This window comes from Nyctereutes procyonoides, unplaced genomic scaffold, assembly GCF_905146905.1.
Source record: "Nyctereutes procyonoides isolate TBG_1078 unplaced genomic scaffold, NYPRO_anot_genome, whole genome shotgun sequence".
Lineage (NCBI taxonomy): Eukaryota > Metazoa > Chordata > Mammalia > Carnivora > Canidae > Nyctereutes > Nyctereutes procyonoides.
This window is the reverse complement of record NW_026575128.1, coordinates 19,709,463-19,732,973: the sequence shown is the minus strand read 5'-3', so window position 1 is coordinate 19,732,973 and position 23,511 is coordinate 19,709,463. Positions and strand designations below refer to the sequence as shown.

Below are 23,511 nucleotides of genomic sequence, written 5' to 3'. Positions count from 1 at the left end.
TTAAGTGAGTAAGGAACAACGGGTCAGTTCTAATAAAATAGAAGTCTGCTTAAATACTTCTAAATAGGTCAACACTCTTAATTTTAAGCAGTTTTACAGAATATAACAACCATTCAAAGCTTGTATGCTATACATAATTTTCTACTTAAAATACAAAATTTGAGCTTTGCGCAGGGGCAGTATCGTAGCCAATGAGGTTTATCGGAGGCACGATTATTGCTAATTGAAAATACAAAATTTGTTATGCGTAGCTCCTCAATATAACACAGCACTAAGATACAATTATCTTTTATATGACAACAGAAAACTGAACATGTTTGGCCTGCTATCCATAAAGCACAATATGGTGTACTGCATCCTCAAGTCAGGATATGATAAAACCAACATTAAGTTTAAGAGGTTGCCAAAAAATTCAGTAATTAGATAAAAAGTGCCCAAGTGTCCATCGATAGATGAATGGGTAAAGAAGACGTGGTATGGAATATCAGTCATAAAAAAGAATGAAATCTTGCCATTTGAAGCAACATGGATGGATATACGGTATATTACTAAGCAAAATAAGTCAGAGAAAGACAAATATCATATGATTTCACTCATATGTATAATTTAAGAAACAAAGAAAAAGAGACAAACCAAAAAAACAGACTGTTACCTATACAGAAAAACAGATGGCTGGAGGAAGCAATGGGTGAAATAGATAAAGGGATTAAAAAGTACACTTATCACGATGACCAGTGAGTAATGTATAGAGTTGCTGAATCACTATATTGTATACCTGAAACTAATATAATATATGTTAACATATATACAGGAATTTTAAAATACATATTTTAATAGATTATGTTTTAAAAATCAAAGCCAATGTAAGAAAAAAAATTCCCAAACATCAACCTTTTAAATATAGACAGCAACAGTATTGCTGATTTTTCCTTTTGCACCAGGCTTCACTGTGGTCCGGACAGTCACTTGCCCTCAAGAATTTTACAATCCAGAGTGGAAGGACAAAGTAGGTAAGAAACCTAAGTCAAATACTGGAAGCAAGAACCTCGCAATAAGAAATTAAAACCTAAATAAAGACAATGTAAGATCTAAAAAGTAATAACTTTAAAACCTATTTCAATATGAAAATCTGTTAAGGCAAATTGCTATTCTTATTTACTTTTACAGGCAAAAATAATATTCACAAAATAAAAAATAAATCTCTTTTTAAGGCTTACTCTCCTAATGCTTCCAGGGACTTTAATTCCATTTTTATCCCCAGAAACTTCATTTATTATACAAAATGATTAAATCATACTCTTAGTTTCTCCACAGAAACTGCAAAATGTTCTAGAAATCACTTTTTCCTTCCAGTTACATTTTTTATATTAAATCTGTTTTATCCATCTACAAGGTTTTTGTTTTTACTTTTTAATAAAAGAAACTTGATTTTTAAAAGATAACTTAAAAATATCCCTGCCAGAGAGGTAAAGTTATTCCCACTAAAAGGCAGAAGTAATGATGTTAAGGTGAATCTCCAACCTGTTTCATTTCCAAAAAAACAAGTTTTGTAATATGGATTTCTAATTATTTTTCTCACTTTTAGCCTGGAAACTGAACTGTAGAACTAGTACCTCATCACTGTGACAAATGACAACACTATCAAGATAATCACTACTAATCACTAGGCCTAGGAATAAACAATTATAATTTTTTAATTTCAAAAAACACAAAAAATATACTGTGTTCATGTCAATAAGTGTATCTTCAATAAACGTACAATTTTTAGTTACAAATTTGCTATTACATATCAGATACATTTTCAACACATATTTAATTATACTTTTAAATTGTATAATTTTATTTAAATGGGGACCAAGAAGCAATTTAATTGATACTTGCCAAAAAATTAGTATTACTTTAAAAATACATATGTAGACCACTGTAACTTTTAAGAATGTGGTAAATCCATTAGAAGCAGCTTGGTGCAACAGAAAAAGTCTTTGACTGAGAGGCTCCTGAATTCAAAGTCTGCCACTTTCTTATCTAGGCTACACCCAGTGAGGCAATTCACTACTATAGGATTCAGGTCCTTCATCTGTAAGAAGAGAAGGATGAATAAGATAAGGACACAGATCCTCTGAAGTGCCTCAAGGACCAACAACAGGGTGTCAAGAGCTCCAAGGCTTAAGCTCCACTCTCAATTCATTCACTTCTTAAACAAAGCCCTTTGTTACTTACCCTTTCTTTAGATACTGAGGTTTTATATAAGATTCCTTTAATGGGGGGGGGGGGGGGCAAGATGCAGCTGTTTTAAAAGGTTCAAAAAACTACTAGATTACAAATCCTCCAAAATGCCTTCTAAGATTAACATAAAACGATTTTCTATACTAAAGAAATGGCAGCCATAGGAAGATCCTTAAAGCAGCTAGTTAACAGCCAAAGTTTTGTTTTGTTTTTAAAGTAGGCTCCGCCTCAACATGGAGCCCAAGGCAGGGCTTGATCTCCTAACCTTGAGATCAAGACCTGAACGGAGATCAAGAGTCAGATGCTTGCAATGGACTGAGCCACCCAGGCGTCCCAACAACCAAAGGTTTTTACACCTCAATAGTTGAAGAGAACTGAAGGAAGGAAGAAGACACCTCCAAACTCTAATGCTGAAGTAACAGATGAGAATGAGAAGAGCTGGGATCCCGAGCAGCTGCAGGCTGCTGCAGTCACACAGCAGGTGGACGGCAGGTGGACACAAACGCTGGCTTGTACATCAAGATGGTAGATGTCATAAACATGTTTATTCAAATGCCCGGGTGGAATATAACCAATCAACTAGTTACCAGGTGTCTGTGTGCAATCTAGTTAACTTTTTTAGAATGCTAGACCTATTAAATCTTTAGCTTACATTCATTTTTATTTTAAAAAAGAGGGAAGCAGCACTAACCAAAGAATCCTCTACGGCCCAGAGCTTATGTCTATTAACAACTAAATACAAATGTCTTATAAGTGCTCTAGCAGAAAAGGTTCTCTAAAAATTAATTTGATAGTAGAGTATATTTGAAAGAATAAATGTGCAAAGAGTAAATTAGGAATATTCAGGAAAAAAGAGTAAGGGAAGAGATTTGCCCTACCACTGACTACATTAGGAAGGAAACAAAAGCAAAAATAGGAATGATGCAGTAAAAAACAGGGCAATGGAAGAGAGCTTGAAGAATGAGAATTAGAATCGGGGGGGGGGGGGGGCACCTGGGTGGCTCAGTGGTTAAGCATCTGCCTTTGGCTCAGGTGGCGATCTGGGGTCCTGGGATCAAGCCCCTCATAGGGCTCCCTGCAGGGATCCTGCTTTTCCCTCTGCCTGTCTCTACCTCTTTGTCTCTCATGAATAAATAAATTAAAAAAAAAAAGAATCAGGAGGGAAAGATGTATTATTCAATATATGGTATAAATGAACAATTGCTAGCCATTTGATTAAAAAAAATTAGCAATCTCCAACATAAAGACTGATTGATATGCTTGATAGAAAGATGCTAACAAAATATAGCCAAGGATATAGTTTCCTTAATGGTAGCTAATACTGAAATGCACCTGAAAGTAAACATGGTCACACACAACAGAATTCAGGGCAAACTAATGGAGGCTTCCCAGGTCAGCCCACACTCCGCCTAAGAACATACAGATGCCTATGAGAGAGAAGGATGGGGTTCTCCTGGTGAGAGAAGGATGCATCTTCCTGTTCTTAGGAGTGTGCACCCCTCCTGACTGTTCCAGAAATTCTGGCCATATACCAAGTCTAAGTAACTTGTTCAAAAAGCTAATTTAGGACTTTCTTCAATGTTTACTACAGGACAAGGTAAATTGCAGGTCAATTTCCCAGGCATCCCTGAGATGTGACTACCTCCTGGCAGGACCAGACTCCAGCCTACCTATTCTCACCTCTTCATTTCAGAGAACTTCCAGCCAGACCAAAGGCTTAAATATAAGAATACTGGCAATAACAGCCCTAGTGCACATAAAACAAAACAAAGTTCTGAGAAAAGCATGAATAACACCACATTTGACAAAATGGGCAAAGACTATGAAGATAATTCAAAGAGGACAAAACATAATTGCCAGAGAGAAAGAGAGAGAGCCATGTGCACATGCAAAAGAGATGAAAAAGACACCATAATTCCAAATTAATTAAGTAAATGTATTTCCAATCCTCCCCCACCAAAGAGGGAGAAATCAACATTCTAGGGGACATACATGTTACCTACAAGGCACATGTTACCTGCCTATCTTTGATGCTCAGCCCACATACACATTGATTTAGCAAGCCAGGATTCAACTAAATGCTTATGATCTGCCCCGTGTAAATGTATGCTGTCAGGTATCATTCTAATAGGACAGAGTCTGAATCAAGAAGCTAAATGTACTTAATTACATACTTTGAGTCACTCAAATTTAATTTCATTAAATGGATGAGATAAAATTAGAGCACCATAAAGGGTTACTGACAAGAAGAAAGGAAAAAAGGTCTATGCATACATGACTTATTTTAAGTCCCAGCTAAAACTGACAAGCCAAATGTGAGACCTTCTTAAAACCAGAAGTAGTGATGAATTAAATTCTAGGCATACCATAGGATTTTTTAAAAAGGAACATCAATTAAACATAACAAAAAGAATATATAAGCATACAACAAATATAACCAAGGGAACAATGCATAAGGAAAAGCAGTAGCCATTACAAGATCATGATTTTAAAATGTATTTAGTTAACAGTGCCAGCAGATGGCACTACACTCAATTCAACAGAATTCTAACTTTTTTTGATGCTCTCTTCAAGGGAAGATTAGACAAAAGTGATTTGATTATAAAATGTAAAGATTTCAAATCAATTTTTTCAGTAAGCAACACATCCCATATATTACATACTCTGCTATGGTCCTGGATCCCTGCCGAACGCTACATGATTATTGCTTCTAATAAGAGTCCGACTTGACTCACAAGTTCTCTCCATACTGTGGTAGTACCACCACTGCCTCCATCCAAACTCAAATTAATCTTGCTTGCTTCCAACAAACTTTACCACCACCTTGTAGCTTCTTTAAAAGCTGGTTTTCACTTCATTTCCTTCTAGAATTAATCTACATCTATACAAATATTTGTAACAATATACATTAATTTGGCATACTTTTTTTCTTTCCACAGGTGATGAACAAATGCCTCTATGTACATCCCCCACCCCCGCCATCTCCTCAAAAATAAAATTTTTAGGATTTTTATTTAGGATAGTATAAGATTTACAAAAAACAATGCAGAGTACTCACATACTGCACACCCAGTTTCCTCTACCATTAACATCTAACATTAGTACTGCATTTGTTGCAATTAGTGAATATTGATACATTATTATTAACTGAAGTCTATACTTTATTCAGATTTCCTTAGTTTTTACATAATATCCTTTTTCTGTTCCAGGATTCCATCTATCACATTAAAGTTCTCATGGCTCCCTAAGCTCCTCTGGACTCTTTTAACAATTTCTCAGACTTCCCCTTGCTTTTAATGTTTTTGAGTTTTGAGGAGAGTTACTCAGGTATTTTGCAGAATGTCCCTCAACTAGGATATATCTGATTTGTTTTTCATTATTAGACTGGAGTTATGTGTTTTTAGGAGAAAGTGGTGTTTTCTAATTTACCTAATTTTTTAAATTTCCTTCAAAACTGTTATAACAATCTTCATTTGTCCAAATATTTTCACACAGTCTGTAATCATAGTACTCATATTTTAGAATCTTCCTTTTTACATTTCTTCATGCCATTACAGGTAGTTTTTGTAAGAAATGCTTTGAACCACTGCAAAATAATTAAGTTGATATATTAAAACATGCTGAGCAATGGTGGCTCAGCGGTTGAGCATCTGCATGACCCCTGGGTCCTGGGATCGAGTCCCACATCAGGCTCCCCACATGTAGCCTGCTTCCCCCTCTGCCTGTGTCTCTGTCTGTCTCTCTCCGTGTCTCATGAATAAATAAAACCTTAAAAAAAAAAAAAAATGCTGGGCAGCCCGGATGGCTCAGCAGTTTAGCGCCACCTTCAGCCCAGGGCATGATCCTGGAGACCCGGGATCGAGTCCCACGTTGGGCTCCCCTGCATGGAGCCTGCTTCTCCCTCTGCCTGCGTCTCTGCCACGCGTGCGCTCTCTATCTCTGTCTCTAATAAATAAATAAATATTTTTTTTAAAATGCTGAAACATTTCCCAACCACTGCACATTTAGGTTAAGCTTATATTTCCTAACTAAACTCAGATGTTATTTTCTAGGCATTCCATTCCATGTCTTCTTCTCTTCACCATCTTCACCATCTCTTCACCATCGAACTGGAAACTATGACAAGTCAAGAAGGCTATCTTCAATCATTTGTGTACTCCCAGCGCTGAGCACAGAGCCTGGCATAGTATTTCATGCCCTTAAAGAAAATTACACAATAAATGGATGGGTTTCCCCCACTATTAAAAATGCTACCATTAACTCATTTAGTATTTCTTCTTTTTAACTGGAATAAACAAAGTGAAAAAGTGAAAAATAAACTTTAAAGTGAAATTCTTAAAGAGAATGAGTATTTTTATGATGCATGATACAATATGTAAATTGTTTTGCAAAAGGATTATGTTTATAATCCCAACAGTATCATATGATTAACCCATTTCTCCATAAATTCACTAACACTATTCTTATTTTTATTGAATTCTTCCCCTAATTTAAATAAAGTAAACAATACTCTGTATTTTAGGAGTGCCTGGGTGGCTCAGCCGGTTAAGCATCGGACTTTGGCTCACGTCATGATCTCGAGATCCTGGGATCAAGTCCTGCATCGGGATCCTTGCTCAGTGGGGAGCCTGCGTCTCCCTGTCCTTCTGCCGCTCACCCCTCTCCCCACCCTTTCACCCCCACCCCGTTAGGGTACCTGCTCTCCTTTGCTCTCTGAAATAAATCAAATCTTAAAAAAAAAACTTTGATATTTTAACTTTTCATATGCTTTACTATATTCTATGTCATCTTTTGAGACTTGCCTGTTCTTATCCTCTGCCTATTTTATTCTATTTGAATCCTGAAATCTGTTTAATATATTTGAATCAGATTTTCACATATTGAGATTATATATTAAACTTTTTCATACTGATCGAAACACTGGTTATATTTTTGGGGTTGTTACTTATGTTTTCAATATATTTCAAGAATTATACTTTCTATAATCACATACAATCTTTTTCTTGGACTTTTTGGTCTTGATTTTTATATTTAAATATTACTGTAATCATTGGTGCTACCCAATAAGTACACCATGGACTCTTGAAAGTTAAATTGAGTCCAAGTGATTGACTTTTTCTTTTTTTAACTATGAGATATAAATAAAAGAGCCATGTTGCTTTCAGAGAACAGATTTTAGGAGCCAGTATGCAATTCCTCATTCTCTTTCCCACCACCATGGAAAATGGCAATATTCCAGAGAGCAGATAGCAGATCATCAGTCCAGGTCCCAAAGGAGCCACTATCCAACTTACAATGCATGTGTACTGCACACTAACATGTAAGCCACTAAGACTGAATTCAGCATGGCTAGTGTAGCAAAACCCAGCTTAATCTGACTAATACAACTCTGAAAGTTATTTTGGTAAAGGCTTGGCAATGAAGATGTACATAAACCACTATATTTTGGAGTTCGATATACAGGATAACCTCCCCATCTCAAGATCTTTAATGTAATAACCTACACATAAGAGTACTGCTAATGTTCAACTTTATCTCGTATCTGGACACATGGTTGAAAATATTAATCCATTTTTTTGAGGATTTCTTTGAATATTCCAAGAATATAAACAAGCACTCCAAACATTTACTCCTGCAAGTAAATGAGGTCTTTCACTTCTGTGGCATATAGCATTGGCAAACACATCAAATGCAATATTAGGAAAAAATAATGACAGTAAATCCTTATTTCCTTACTTTTTTTTCCATTTTAAAAAGGCAATGCCTTTTATTGTTTCTCCATTATATATAAAGTTGTTAAATAGTATTCAAATACATTCCTCCAGAGAATGAGTAACACTGTATTTGGATATAATGCCCAGTTGACCACCATACCCTTTCACTATAAAATATGTCCACTTGAGATTAATTTTATCCTCTAACTATAGGATTCTGACTAGCATTCTTTTAATATTATCTCCTAGTTGGCCTGTAACTCTTATGGAAGCCTCTCTCCACTGCTCTGCTTCCTGCCCTTCACACACACAACTAACCCTTCTTAACCAGGAGCCCAAGCTCAAGTGCTGGCCACATTTCCCACTTGGCCCCAGAAAGCTGGGGCAGACACAAAATGTCCCACCTGTGGCAAATCTGAGGAAGTATCCTTCAAGCACTAGAAGTTTTGTTTGTTTTTTAAATGCATGAGTTAAGTGCATGTGTACACTAAGTTTTAAATTCAATCACCAAATTGCAAATATGATGGCAAAGAAACACTGAAAATCCTAAAAGAAATGCACAAATCCCATCTGCAGTTGAGTTTAAATAAACAAAGACTTAGACATCTAGTTCAGTCGGCAATAGACAAACAGGGAATTTTAAACAAGGAAATTACAGATGAGATAAACAATTCTGATGTTCACAGTGTGGACAAAATGTCCACACTAAATCTCATTCAAGCCCCCAAAATTTCAGGTGCAATTAGCTAACAAGTCTTAACTACTTTACTCAAAATAAATCCATCACCTCTTTTTTGCTTTGCCTCTACAACATCTTCTCAAATGGTCTGTCCATCTTGCTATTCCAATCACTCCCCTGCTTAAAATCCTTATAATCATGTAAAAGAAGGTAAAGCAATAACATTTCAGTAATCATGCAAAATTGCATGAACTGGCCCCAACTTACTTTTTCTACCATTTCCTTCTAAGCATCCTAAATGTTGATGTATAACAGCCATTTCAAGAAGCCATGATTATCAAAAAACCTCAGGGTCCTTTTGGTCATGTCAGCTATTCTACTTAGAAGGCACACCCCATCTCAGATCTGGCACACTTTTTACAAATCCTTCGATTCACAATTCAAATGTCATTATAGCCTTCTTTATTTCCCTCAGGCAGAGTTAATGATCCAGTGTTCTGTGTTCCCAAGGTTATGCAAACAAATAATTACAATACTATGTGATGGTGTGTTAGTTTCCCATTGCAGCGATAACAGGTTACCACAAACTTATTAGCTTAAAACAACCAAATATATTATCTTACAGTTCCGGAGGTCAGAGATCCAAAATCAAGTATCAGTATCAGAAGGTATCAACAGGGCAACACTCCCTCAGGAGGTACTAGGGGAGAAGCCGTTCTTTGCCTCTTCCAGCTCTGGAAGCTTCCAGTATTCCTTGGCTTGCGGCAACATTACTCCAATATTCCAAGCCCACATCTCCAGATCTCTCCAGTCTACTTCATAGCCTTCTGTGCACATGTGTTCAAATCTCCCTCTGCCTCCCTTTTTGTTTTAAAGATTTTATTTATTTATTCATATGAGAGAGAGAAGCAGAGGCGGAGGGAGAAGCAGGCTCCATGCAGGAAGCCTGATGAGGGACTCAATCCCAGAACTCCAGAATCACGCCCTGGGCCGAAGGAAGATGCTCAACTGCTGAGCCACCCAACCAGGGGTCCCCCTCTGCCTCCCTTTTATAAGGAGACATGTGACTACAATTAGAATCCACCTGAATAGCCAAGATAACGTCACCATCTCAACACTCAATTTAACTATCCCTGCAAAGACTCTTTTCCCTTATTGAGGTAACAACATAGGTTCCAGGGATTAAGACTTGACATCTTTGGGGGGCCCATCATTCTGCCTACCACAGGACAGGGATAAAGAGAGAAAGTGAGAAGTAAAGGGGCAAATTCATATACGCTGATGCTGTCTGTAAGCTGCTACATCAGCTTTGAGAGAAACTCCCACCTTGATATCTGATCCCCTGGCCTGCTTTCAGCAACAGTCCTCTTAAGTCAGTTCAGCAAGAATCCCCCTACCCTTGACGTCTCCTGTTAGTATTTCCATCCACTGAACCCTCATTCTTAATTGGCCATATTCCCAATTGTCCTTGCTATATTCAGAACTGAGCCCAGTTCTATTCTGAGGAGCTTCTTTCCCCCCTATTGCAATAGTTCCTGAATGAAATGAATTTTTACCACTTTAACTATCGTCCAGCTCTGGTTTTCTTTGACAGAATCTCCTCTCTAACATCTTCTGCTGTAGGAGAGGCAGGCATTCTTCAGCACATGTCTAAAAACTCCTCCCTAGCTGTTATGTTACTGCTATAACCTGGAATTGCTTATGCCAAGCAGGCAACTATCTTTTGGTTAAGTTTCTTTCATGACGGCTCTGGCCTAACCAGCATCTGAAGTGCTCACCTGGTCCAAAGGAAAGACTCTTAACGTTACTACACACACAGAGGAAGCCCTCTCTTCTAGCTCTTCCACTGCAAGACTATTTCATATATCCCTTACCTTTATGCTTCCCAAGGAAAGCAGCAGCAGCCCCGTCAGTAACTGCAGGGGAGTCAAATCACACTTTTCCATGAATTTTTTAACACTCCACTAAGACAGCATCCCAGCAGGCATCCAGTCACAGACACATTCTCCCTCCTGAAAGTTCCTCAATTTTTCAGAGAAATTGTTTGCAATCCACATAGAGGATGATATAAACACTATCCTTTTTTGGATTCCTTTTTTGGATTAGTAACCCTTCAAAGAGCCCTTCTCCTCATTAAAATCTTTATTTTGTATAAGCTGTAGGTAATAGAGTTCCAGGACAAATCATAGCCACTTCTCAGCAAGTTCCGCCTCTCTGTTTACACTGCAGGGATCCTTTGTCAGCTACTGTCCTCAGCTTTGAGCTCTAGGAAAAATCCTTAGATGACACAGAAAGTCCCACTTAATAACATATACACAAATATATCATAAAGTATTTATTCTTTCATATCTGGTATCTTTCACCCAACATTATGTTTCTGAGACTTTTCTGTGCTGATACATGTAGTTCAATGCAATTGCTAGATACTGCTTTATGAATGATCACATACAATTCCCTACGAGAATTTTCGCTACTATAAACCTACTACAATGAGCAATTTTACACAGGTCTCACCTGTAAAAGTTTCTCTAGGGAAAGCACCTAGTAATAGAACTTCTGGATAAAAAGACTTTGAGTATACTCAACTTTACTATCATTAAATTGCTTTCTAAGGTGGTAGTACCCATTTAAACTCTCACTAGCAATGTTTGAGTTTTCCTTTCACTATACTTAGATTTACCAGACTTAATTTTGAGGAAATCTGATGGATACCAAACTACACTTTGTTTTGATTCCATGAAGCAAAGAAAATGTATCCAGGAGAAATCAACTATATCAATGCCGATGAAAAATCAAGAAAGATAAAGACTACATGCTGACCACTGGATTCAGCAATACAGATGCTGCTTTACTTTGACAAGGTGGGGCATATGCCCAGCTGATTAAAGAAAAGATGGGAAGGAAAAGAACTGGGAACAGCAAATATAAGCAACTCTTCTAAGGAGTTGTGCTATAAAGAGGAGCAAAGAAATAGAGAAGTCAGAGGTAAGTGGGACCAAATGAAAATATGGTTTGGTTTGGGAATTTTTTTTTTTTTAAGGATGGGAGAAATGATTGCTAGTATATATACTCTGATAAGGCTAAAAACTGACAACATAGATAGGACTATGAGAACTGCTGGAGAGATGCTGTTAAGTCAGCCTAAGAGTATAAAAAGTAGTGTAACCAAACACATAATTTTATGCTGAAAATCACAAAACACTAATGACAGAAACTAAAGAAGATCTAAACAAACGGACAGATATACCACATTCATGGATTGGAACACTTAACATGATAAAGATGTCAATTCTCCCCATATTGATACACAAGTTTAATACAATTCCTATCAAAATCCTAGCAAGAATTTTTGTAGATATAGACAAGGTCATTTTTAAAATTCATATGGGAAGGCAAATAAAATTGCTAAAATAATTTTGAAAGAAACGAATAAAGAAAGCAGTTACTTAACTTCAAGACCTATTATACAGCGACAGTAATCAAGCTGGTATAGTATTGGTTGAGGGACAGATACATAGATCAATGACAGAGAACCCAGAACCCAGAAACACACACACACGCAAATATGTTCAACTGATCTCTGACAACAATGTAAAAGCCAATTCAAGGGAGGAAAGATAAGCTTTTCAGCAAATGGTATTGAAGCAACTGGACATTTAAAGGCCAAAAAAACCCCAAAACACAAAAAAAAAACCTCAACCTAATTCTCACACTTTATGCAAAAAATAACTGATCCTGAACTTCAGTGTTACCTGTGAAACTATAAACTGTAAAAAATAAAAAGGAAATATTTGACATCTATGGCTAAGGAAGGGGAATCTGAGACTTGACACAAAAAAATACAGCCCATAAAAGTAAAAACTTAGAAACTGGACCTCAGCAAAATGTAAACTTATGCCATAAGAAAGACCCTACTGAGGTTGATAAGACTGTATAGACTGGGAAAAAATATTTGCAAACCAAGACAAAGAACTAGTGTCTAGGATATATTTAAAAAATCAACAATAAAGAATCAATTGGAAAAAAAAAAAAAGTGGCAAAAGGCATTGTTATGGGCTGAACTGTGTCCCCCCCAAAATCCATTTGCTGAAGCCAAGACGCCAGTACCTTAGAATGTTACTGTTTTTGGAGCTAACCCTATAAAATGGGAATTAAGTTTAAATGAGGTCACCAAGGTGGGCCTCCATCCAATCTGACTGGTGTCCTTAAAGGAAGAGGATATCTGGACACAGGCACTAGGGGCACTGTTGAGTACAGAGGAAAAAAACCATGCGAGGACACAGCAAAAGTGCAGCCATCTACAAGCTAAAGACCTCAGAAGAAACCAAACCTGCCAATACCTTGATCTTGGACTTCCACCTTCCAGAACAATGAAAAAATAAGTTTTCATTATTTAAGCCACCATGTGTGGTATTTCTATGCCCTAGCAAACTAATACGAAGAGACATTTCACCCAAGAGAATATAAAGATGGCAAACACATGAAAACAAAGCATCATCGGCTATTAGGGGAATGCAAATTAATACCACAATGACTTATCATCATATACCTATTAAAATGGGCTAAAATAAAAAAATGTCAATATTGAATGCTGTGAGGATGCAGAGATCTGATTACTCATACACTGCAGACTGAAAATGCAAAATATACAGCCACTGTGGAAAACAGCCTGACAGTTTCTTGAGAACACTAACATATAACTACCATATAACCCAGTAATTGTACTCCTGGGCATTTATCCCAGAGAAATGAAAACTTTTTTTAAGCTTTATTTATTTATTAGTTGATAAAGAGAGAGAGCATGTGCACGGGGAGGAGGGGCAAAGGGAGAGGGAGAAAATCTTAAACAGGTTTCCATACACTGGGTGGACAGTCCAATGTGGAGCTCAATCTCAGGATTCTGAGATTACAATCTGAGCTGAAATCAAGGGTCAGACACTTAACCAACTGCACCAACCAGGTGCCCCATGAAAATTTATTTTTTACACAAAGACCTATACACAAACAGTTAAAGCAGCTTCATTTATAATAGCCAAAAACTGGAAACAACCTAGATCTCCTCTGACAGGTAAATGGTTAAACAAACTGTAGTATATCCATAACTTACTACTCAGTAACAAAAAGGAACTAATGACTGACTGCTACAACCAGATGAATCTCCAGAGAATTATGCTGATTGAAAAAAGCCAATCCCATAAGGTTACATACCACTACGATTCCATTTAAATAATAATCTTAAAATTGTAAAACTAAAGAAATGGATAATGGATTTTTTAAAAATTTTATCTGACAGAGAGAGGGCACAAGCAAGTGGAGCAGCACGCAGAGGGAGATGGAGAAACAGGCTCCCCGCTGAGGAGAGAGCCCAACATGGGGGGCAATCCCAGGACACTAGGATGATAACCGGAGCCAAAGGCAGATGGTTAACCAACTGAGGCACGCAGGTGCCCCAAAATGAATTAACAGATTACCACGGCACACAAGAGCACTATGAAGGATCTTTGTGCTGATGAAATGTTCTGTATCTTCACTGAGTCAATATCAATCTCCTGGTTGTGATACTACACTATAATCTTGAAAGGTGTTACCACTGGGGGAACCTGGGTAAAGGGTACACAAGATCTCTGCACTTTTTCTTACAACTGCATGTGAATCTAAACTATCTCAAAAAGTTTAACTTAAAGAAAAATTATCAGCTTCAACATTTTAAATTCACACAATTTATCATAAATAAAATATGCCTTAACAAAGAATTATGCAGTAGAAAATATTTTTAAAAGGCATATACATTTTTTTTAAAAACCATCCAGACCAGTGTTGTCCAATAGAACTTTCTGCAATTACAGATATATTCTACATTTCTCTGCTGTCTCAAACAGTAGTCACTAGGCACACATTGCTAATCAACACTTGAAACTTGACTAGTGTGACTGAAAAGCTGAATATCTATTATATTCATTTTAATTAATTTACATTTAAATTGCCACATGTCACTGGTGGTGGTTACCACGTTAAACAAGGAAGGTCTAGACATTACAAAGAATGGGAAAGATAATTATATGCTACAATGGGACTCCAAAGTGTATTCATAAAAAATGCATTGGTTATGTACTTTTACCTTCTACTATATACCTTCTGTACTCCTTAAATTTTTGACAATAATATGTGTCACTATTTTTAAAAGTCATAAAACCCATACTGGAATTTAAATTTCTGATACCTTGAAAATTCATATACACTATTCAACAATATAGAACAAATCAGATGTTGGATCATAGTTCAGAAAGTTTAAGTTCTCACTTGTTCTGCTATGCTACAGTTCTAGATTACAGTTTGTCAGTTTTTCCCCCCAGGTGTGGCCTTTCTTAGGATTTGAGTACATTCAATTATCCACAGGAAAGAAGACATATAAGGAAAAAACAAGTTTAAACAATGGAAACTTATGAAATAAACTCAATTAACTTCTTAAACAGCTGAAAGATCTTGGATACTCATAATGGGTGTTCAACCAGAAAGCAAAATTCCATTAGAAAGATCTACAGTTCATTCATGATCGTAGCTGCAGAATTACGAATGCAGAGCAGTGAATACTTAGGATTACAGTGAAGCATGGTAATACAAATGAAAGAGGGACTCTTCAAAAAGGCTTAAACCCCAAGTGTCTAGACTCAAGCCAGTAACATTTGTCTTATCAGCTACTGCCACAGATTTAATACTAAGAGTATTTCTCTCTGACCCCCCGAGCCCCTCCACCCTGATCCACACCTAGGGTTGTTTCATTTCCTCTCAAGGGATTTTATGAATGAAAACATATTTTGCTTACAGGTTCAGACTAAGCAGGAGAAAGACAAAACAGAATAAATTGAAGAAACATTTTGAAGAAAAGTATTTTTAAGAAAATCTAGGTTTTGGATTTCAAGTCAAATAGCTACTTAAAGAAGTGGACTTAGAGCAACTACCAAAATTGAGTCCTCCTCTAACACCTTTAACAAAAGCTGGTAGTAATTCTGACAGTTTTTCAATTACATAATCAAAAATAATTTGTGTTTTGATCTATTAAACTATATAGCAGAATATATATGAGGATTATGGGCTTGGAGTCAAGAGTTTAGGTTCTAATACACACTCTGCCAACTGCTAATGATGTGAACCTGAATAAAGTACTTCACCCTTTGACTCTGCTTCCTAATCTGCAAACAGCTCAGTAACACCTCCTTTGCAGAACTGTAAAAATGTAAAATGAGTGCAACACTGAAATCACCAAAATGTCCTTCAGTAGGTGAATGAGTATCTAAACTATGGTACAGCCACACAATGGAACACTATTTAGCATTAAAAAAGAAATGAGCTCTCCAGTCATGAAAAAATACAGAGGAAGCTTAAATGCGTATTACTAAAGAAGCTAACCTGAAAAGACTACAGACTGTATGATTCAAATTATGTGACATGACATTATGGTAAAAGCAAAACTAGGGAAACAGTATAAAAAAAAAAATTCAGTGGTTGCCAGAATTAGGAGGGAGAGAGGGAGGGATGAATATAGGTAGAGCACAGAGGATTTTTTCGGGCAGTGAAACCATTCTGTATATTACTGTAACAATAGATATATATCATTATATGTTTGTCAAAACCTGACGAATACATACCAAAAGTGAAGCCTAGTGTAACATATGGACTTTGGGTGATAATGAAGTGTCAGGGTACATTCTTGACAAATGTGACTCTGATGCAGGGGAGGCTGGTGCTGGTATGGGGGCAGAGAGTATATGGAAAAGCTCTACACTTTCTGCTCAGTTTTGCTGTGAACTCAAAACTGGTCTAAAAAAACAAAGCCTATTAAAAGTTTTTTTAAAAAAAAAGCAAATGAGGGCATTTGCAATCACAGCTAACCAGTGCCTGGTAAATAATATCCAATGAAATCTATGACTGTATCACTTTCACACTGTGCTGCACTATAAAAAGGAGTAACTGGATTCAAATTCAATTAGGGCACTACCAGCAAGTTACTTATTCTATGTCTCCATTTCCTCACTTGTAATACAGGTATTAAAAAAAAGTGTGAGAATTAAATGAATGAATATATATGCAAAACTGTTCAGGACAGTGACTATCTCATAGTTATAATTTGATCAATTTTAGCAATTACCATTGCTATCAAACTGAAGAGAAAACATGAAAAGCATATGGTATAATGCCTCATACATTAAATGTCAAATTAGGTTCCCTATTCCTCCTGTAGTAAAATTTTTCCCACCTATCAAGTATGTACCAGTATTAGAGAGGTATAAGAATCATCCCTGGGACTTTTTCAAAATATACATAGCACAAATCCACATACTAAATTAGAGGCTTTGAGAGGTGTGGATGGAAATAGGTGTATTCTATAAAAAGTCTCCATAAGATTCTAATTCTCTCTCTCTCTCTCTCTCTCTCTCTCTCAGTTCACCCAACCCATCTCCCACATGAATCCAGTTCTGATAGTTACTGAACACAAGTGATTAATGAATTCAAGGCATTGAAACATATATTTTAATATAAATTTCCTGGAGTTTCAATGTATTGTCCCAATAAAGGGCCAGCAAGTATAGCCTATAGGTCAAATCTGGCACACCACCTGATTTTATATACGAAGCCTTATTGGAACACAGCACATCCAATCATTTCCATATTGCCTTTGGCTGCTCTCCTATGACCACCAGAGAGTTGAGCAGTTGGCTAAAGAGATTATATGGCCCACAAACTTGAAAATATTTACTACCTGGCCCTTACGGAAAGCTTCCCAATTCCTGGTCTAGATCATTAATACAGAATGCTATTCAGTAAGTCAATTAGAATATTTGGCATTAAGAATGAGTTCAATGTAATTACAACATCTCTTAAAGCATATAAAAAACTAGATTGGAAACAAAGCAAATAAACAGTTCTTTCCATTAAAAATACAGAAGACAAATAATTTTGCCTGCCAGCATTCCTTCTTTAAGCAAACTATTCTTCCCCAAATCCAACCAAGAGATCTTAGCAAGTTACAGGCCCTATTTCATGGTCATGTGGAAATATAACCTAAAACAGGAAAATGCAATGCCACTTTCCAGTGTGGAATAAAGGAAGACATGCAGTCCCTCTCTAATGGTTAGTGAAAGTTGAGATATAGGGGGGAGGGGGGAGGGGAGTCAGCATCCATGTCACCACTACAAAGAAGAAAGCAGCAGCTCCCCATTAGAAGAAAATAGAGCTGACGCGCAGAGATGAGGATAGACAGAAAACAATCTTGGTGACATTCTCAGCTCAAGTCAGGTATCCTTGAGTTTAAATGCATCCCTGCCATCCTAAATTAGGGTTATGTAATTAGTAACTTCCCTTTTTTTGCCCAAGTTTTTTTTTTTAAGATTTATTTATTTATTCATGAGAGAGAGAGAGAGAGGAGCAGGCTCCACGCAGGGAGCCCGACGTGGGACTCGATCCAGGGTGTCCAGGATCACACCCTGGGCCAAAGGCAGTGCTAAACTGCTGAGCCACCTGGGCTGCCCCTAAGTAAGTTTTAAAAGGGTTTGCAACTCAAGGATTCTAAAACAACAAGCAACAGCTTGTCTTCAGCTCACAGAAGAGTTGTTTTTTTTTTTTTAATTTTTCATGAAAATAGCGATAGTTTTGCTCATCCTCATTAAATCCTTCATAAATTAACAAATGCTGATAATCCAGAAAGTTATTTTTTTTTTAATTTTTATTTATTTATGATAGTCACACACAGAGAGAGAGAGGCAGAGATATAGGCAGAGGGAGAAGCAGGCTCCATGTACTGGGAGCCCGACATGGGATTCGATCCCGGGTCTCCAGGATCGCGCCCTGGGCCAAAGGCAGGCGCTAAACCACCGCACCACCCAGGGATCCCCAGAAAGTTATTTTTAAAAACTGACAAGGGTAGGGGCACCTGGGTGGCTCAGTTGGTTGTGTCTGCCTTGGGCTCAGGTCATGACCTTAGGGTCCTGAGATAGAGCTGCCTCCCCACCCCCATTGGACTCCTTGTCAAGCTGTGAGTCTGCCCCTCTCCCATCTCATGCATGTACTCCCTAATAAATAAAATCTTTAAAAAAAAATTTGACAAGGGCATAGTTCAGTAACATCTCAATCAGTAGTTACTATTTTTTACTTGACTTTTCCTAGTATTAAAGAACTGATTTTTCAAAATATAAGCTATTTTATATGCAAAAAAAAAGAGAGAGAGAGAGAGAAACCAAACCCACCATACTCCGGGTACACTTAGCCCCTTCATCTCCATCTCTTCAATAATAATTATTGACAATCAGAAAGACTAGCTCAGGGCATTGTAATATTGTGGTTTATCAAAGAAAGATTAATATTTTATCTACTAACCCTAGAAAATGCAATAATCATATGACAAATTTTCATCAACAATTAAAACAAAAGCAAAAAATATTATACCTTTATAACTCATGAAATTAAGTTCTTTGTGGTATCTCCTTTACAGAAAACTGAAGTTTCACAATACTTTTAAATTAGCTGCCTATGTAGCTCTATTTTAAAGATTTTTTTAATAGAAAAATATTATCCTACCACTGGAAAATTATTATACTGAATGAGAATTTTATTTGCATATTTTTTAAATATTGCCTTGAATCAATTTTTCAAACTCCAGTTTAAAGTATTTGATATTTTATTTTTAAAATACCTATCTGTAATAGAATCTAATTACAAAATCATACTACAGTTAGATGATGCTGAGAAAGAGCATTTCACATAATCCTGATATTGAAATGGTTTTGGGATTATGTGGTTTTAAGAGGTTCTATTAAAAAGCACACTGTATCAAGATGCCTTTACTAATCCTAACTACCCTAACATAACCTTAGGATACCCTCTGGAAGATGGGTTTTGCCATGGGTTTTTAAGTTTTAACAAAATTTTAACACACTCACTTTTGTCTATTGTGAGGGATCTGAAGGCCTACAGTTAATCTTTTGTTATTCTGCAATGCCTTATTTTATATTCCCCATTACTTTGTGGCCTATCAAAGCATCAGCATCGTAACTTAGATGTTCAATAAATGCTCCTCATATCAAGGCACACATTTTAAAGAAAATGTAATAGTATTTAAAAAGCTTATGACCGACTCCTCTGCCCATCCTCTCAATCCCCAGTTTCATTTATCTTAGCTGCTTAGTTGTCTCCATATCTAATATATGTTTACTACTACTGCTTGAGAGTTACTAACTTCATACCACAACATTAATACTAACGTGTATTGTGTTACTAAGCACCAGACTCAGAATTTTATATATGTTGTCTTAACCTTGACAACAACTTCATGAGACAGGGGTGCTATTGTATTCCCATTTTAGTCTGGAAAAATAGGTCACAGTTCAATAACTTGCCTAGGGTCACATAGCTAGTAAGTGGCAACACTAAGGATTTAAACTCAAGCAGCCAAACACCACTACTCATACTTTTAATCTGTATCTTCTTGTATCTATCCACTCCACTATCCATTCTTAATAAATACTTTTGGGATGACTCTCAAACTAAATAAAAACAAGCAAAATAAAACAAAGAAGTCAAAACTGTAAAATGGTATCTCACAACCAAATACAATTTTTTGGGGTATAAGTCAATAGTTTTCAACTTTGGCTTTGCCACAATCCATGAGGTCAACAATTAGTTGCATTTTCATTTTGTATGTATTGATTCAGTGGTTACAGTATTTTTAAATCTAAATTACAACAACATGACATATAGCTTTCTCCCTAAATAAAAAAAAGGCATCAGATTCTAAAGCCTGCCAGAAAGATACGCTTTAAAGGGAAAGATTATGTCCATAACCTATCAAAAGAAGAAAAACAATTTTCAAAGGAATTTTCTATCTACTTTCTGAAAGCAAATGTTTTAGTTATGTGTACATATGTCTATATCTCTATGTAAGAGGTCAAAAAAATACCAATGGAAAAAGGCAAAATCATTTTCACTAGAGAAAAACTTCAAAAATGGAATTTTAGAAAATCAGAAGGCAAGAGATATGTAGTAATACTTTGGCTTAACATTTTAAACAAAGGGAAAAATGAGATATATATTAATTTTTTTAAAAGATTTTATTCATTTATTCATGAGAGACACAGAGAGAGGCAGGGACATAAGCAAGGCTCCATTCAGGAGCCCGAGGCGGGACTCGATCGCGGAACTCCAGGAACAAGTCCTGAGCCAAAGGCAGATGCTTAACCACTGAGCCACCCAGGCATCCCAGATAGATATTAATTTGAAGCAAAAAAAATGTCATTTTAAAAAAACAGAGAAACTAAAGAAAAGGCAGTAACAGAAGTTTTGAAATTGAGAAAAAAAGGAAGCAAACAAGAGATGAAAGCCCTAGATAATCTAGGCAATCCAGTTCAAAGCTGAGTCAGATCTTGCTGAAACGCAGAGCCCCTATAATACTCTGGCAAAAGGAGGTATTGTGGCCTCATTCTATGAAAGAGCTAGGACGGCTTACTGAGGATACACCAGCGGATGAAACGTAAGAGCAGTGATACCAAGTCAACGGGATTGTAGACCAACATATGGTCTGTCTCTCTCTGTTGAAGTCATTCTTCTAACCATTCTAGGTGACAGAAATCTGACACTGCTTATAGGCTACACTAATCAATTCAGCATTTATTTGGTTTCTGTTAAGTGTTTCACATGTGTATACATTCCCAATCAGATCATTAACTTCTGGAAAGCAGAAGATATCCTACTTATTTTATTTTCATCCATATAACTTAGGACAGTGCTATGCATGTAGAAGATAGATGCTCAAACCTACTGATTCTGAAAAATCACAACATACAATTACAACAGTAGAGTTTAAAGAAATCTTAAAAGATCTAGTCTAGCCTCCTTATGTTCTGTTTTTCTTTTTTTTGTTTTGTTTTGTTTGGTTTGGTTTTTTTAAGTAGGCTCCACACCCAGTACGGAGCCCAATGCAGGGCTCAAATTCACGACTCTGAGATCACGACCTGAGCTGAGATCAAGAGTCCGACGCTTAATGACCTCAGCCACTCAGGCACCCCTAGCCTATCTTAAAAGCAAAGAAACTAAGAGTAGTTAAATGTCCAACAGCCTAAAGTCACAGAGCTAGGATTAGCACCCTAATCCCAGGATAATCAGTTCAACTTTCTCCAAATAGCCCTAATTTCTTCCATTATAATAAAATGAATAATCACCTATTTCATCAGAAAGCAAAGTAATAGCACCAGTATTCACTACATGCTAGGGCTTTCAGAAGGTCAGAGTTGTTGGCAGCCCATCTGCTGTGGTCTGGGACGGCTGCTCTATAAACATTGATAAACATTTATAACATTATTTTTTTACTTAATATTCACAATAAGCACTATAAGAAGTATCAACCCAGTTTTACAAATGTAAATTTACCATAATAACAGCAAGTGCAGAACCCAGATTTTGTTACCAGTGGCTCTCAACCACGTCCTATTCTGCTTCTCGTTGAATTAAACACGAAAATCCCAAAGTGCCAAGAGCCCAGCACAGTACCTGACCCAAACAAAATAAACAAATGTTTAAAAGACTCACTAAATTAATGGATCATTTGATTAATTAAAAAGTAAGGTTTTCTCACAGTAAATACCTCTAAAATAAAAAAAAAAAAAATTTAAAAGGTTTCCCTGTTCAGCTAGTTACATAATCCCGAGAAAGGTTTTAATAGTGAGCAGTATGCATACTAAGAGAAGATTTAAGGAATGGCTAATTTCTTTATCCTACAAATAATTCATCTGTTCAACAAATATTAAGTGAAAAACTATTTTTGTTTTAACTATTTTAACACAGTGTTAAATCTGAAGTAAAATAAAACTTACTCCTACAATATTCTATTCCATAAATTAAAACCCACACAAGTCTCTAAACCATTTGCCAAAACCCAAACACACGTGTAACATCTCCCTCCTGGTAGAGGAAAAAGAAATAACACTAAGTGAACACCTACAATGTGCCAGTTCTTAATCCTCAACATACAGTCTCGCCTGATCCCTTATAACCAAGTGAACTAGGCCATATCTGCATTTCTGATTAACAAATTCAGGCTTTAAGAGATTAAGTACTGGATGCCTGGGGGGCTCAGTGATTAAGCATCTGCCTTGGGCCCAGGGTGTGACCCCAGGGTCCTGGGATGGAGTTTCTGGGATGGAGTCCCATACTGGGTTCCCTGCAGGTAGCCTGCTTCTCCCTCTGCCTGTGTCTCTCATGAACAAATAACATATCTTTAAAGAGAGAGAGAGAGAGAGAGAGAGAGAAAGAGAGAGAGATTAAGTACTTGTCTCAAGTCCTTTGGCTAATTAATTACTACAAATAACAGAACTGGAACCCAAGTCTCCTAAAGGAGTTAAAAGTGTTATTATTTTATTTGCCCACCAAAGCAGAGAACAGGTTTCTTTCTGAGACCAAAAGCTGCTTGTTTTAACAACAACAAAAGAATACATTATCACAATCCTCACAATAGCCTATTAGTTATTATCACTTCATACCATAATTACAAATGAAGAAGCTAGAACTCAGAGGAGTCTGCCCAAGAACATACTGCAAGGAAGCAGAACTTTACCAGGTCTGCACCAGGTGTGCATGCAACACTGGAAACCACAGCGTTAAGACTCAAAACATTTAAAGTAGTTAGGCCTTGTGTTTGCCAGATGAAAAAGAATGGCAGATCTCATCTTATATCAACTTCTACTTGCAGTGTGCGGAAGGAGAAGCCGATGTTCTCATAACGTTCTTTTAAGTGGCAACCTGAAGACTGGGCTCTCCATTCCAAGCCTACAGGCCACTTCATTACTACAAGCAACAGCTCTAGGGATCTGTTATCAGTTACAATTACTCCTAAAGTGCCAAACAACG

General features: G+C 36.8%; 1 protein-coding gene and 1 non-coding gene across 3 annotated transcripts in view; one reads left to right on the top strand and one right to left on the bottom strand.

The window, feature by feature from the left end:
* ZDHHC17 (zinc finger DHHC-type palmitoyltransferase 17) overlaps window positions 1-23,511 on the bottom strand; it is a 111,702-nt gene that overhangs the window by 86,092 nt on the left and 2,099 nt on the right. The window lies entirely within an intron of this gene.
* LOC129520946 (U4 spliceosomal RNA) lies at window positions 163-297 on the top strand. The gene has a single exon (XR_008666713.1). It is a non-coding gene; the product is annotated as a U4 spliceosomal RNA (small nuclear RNA).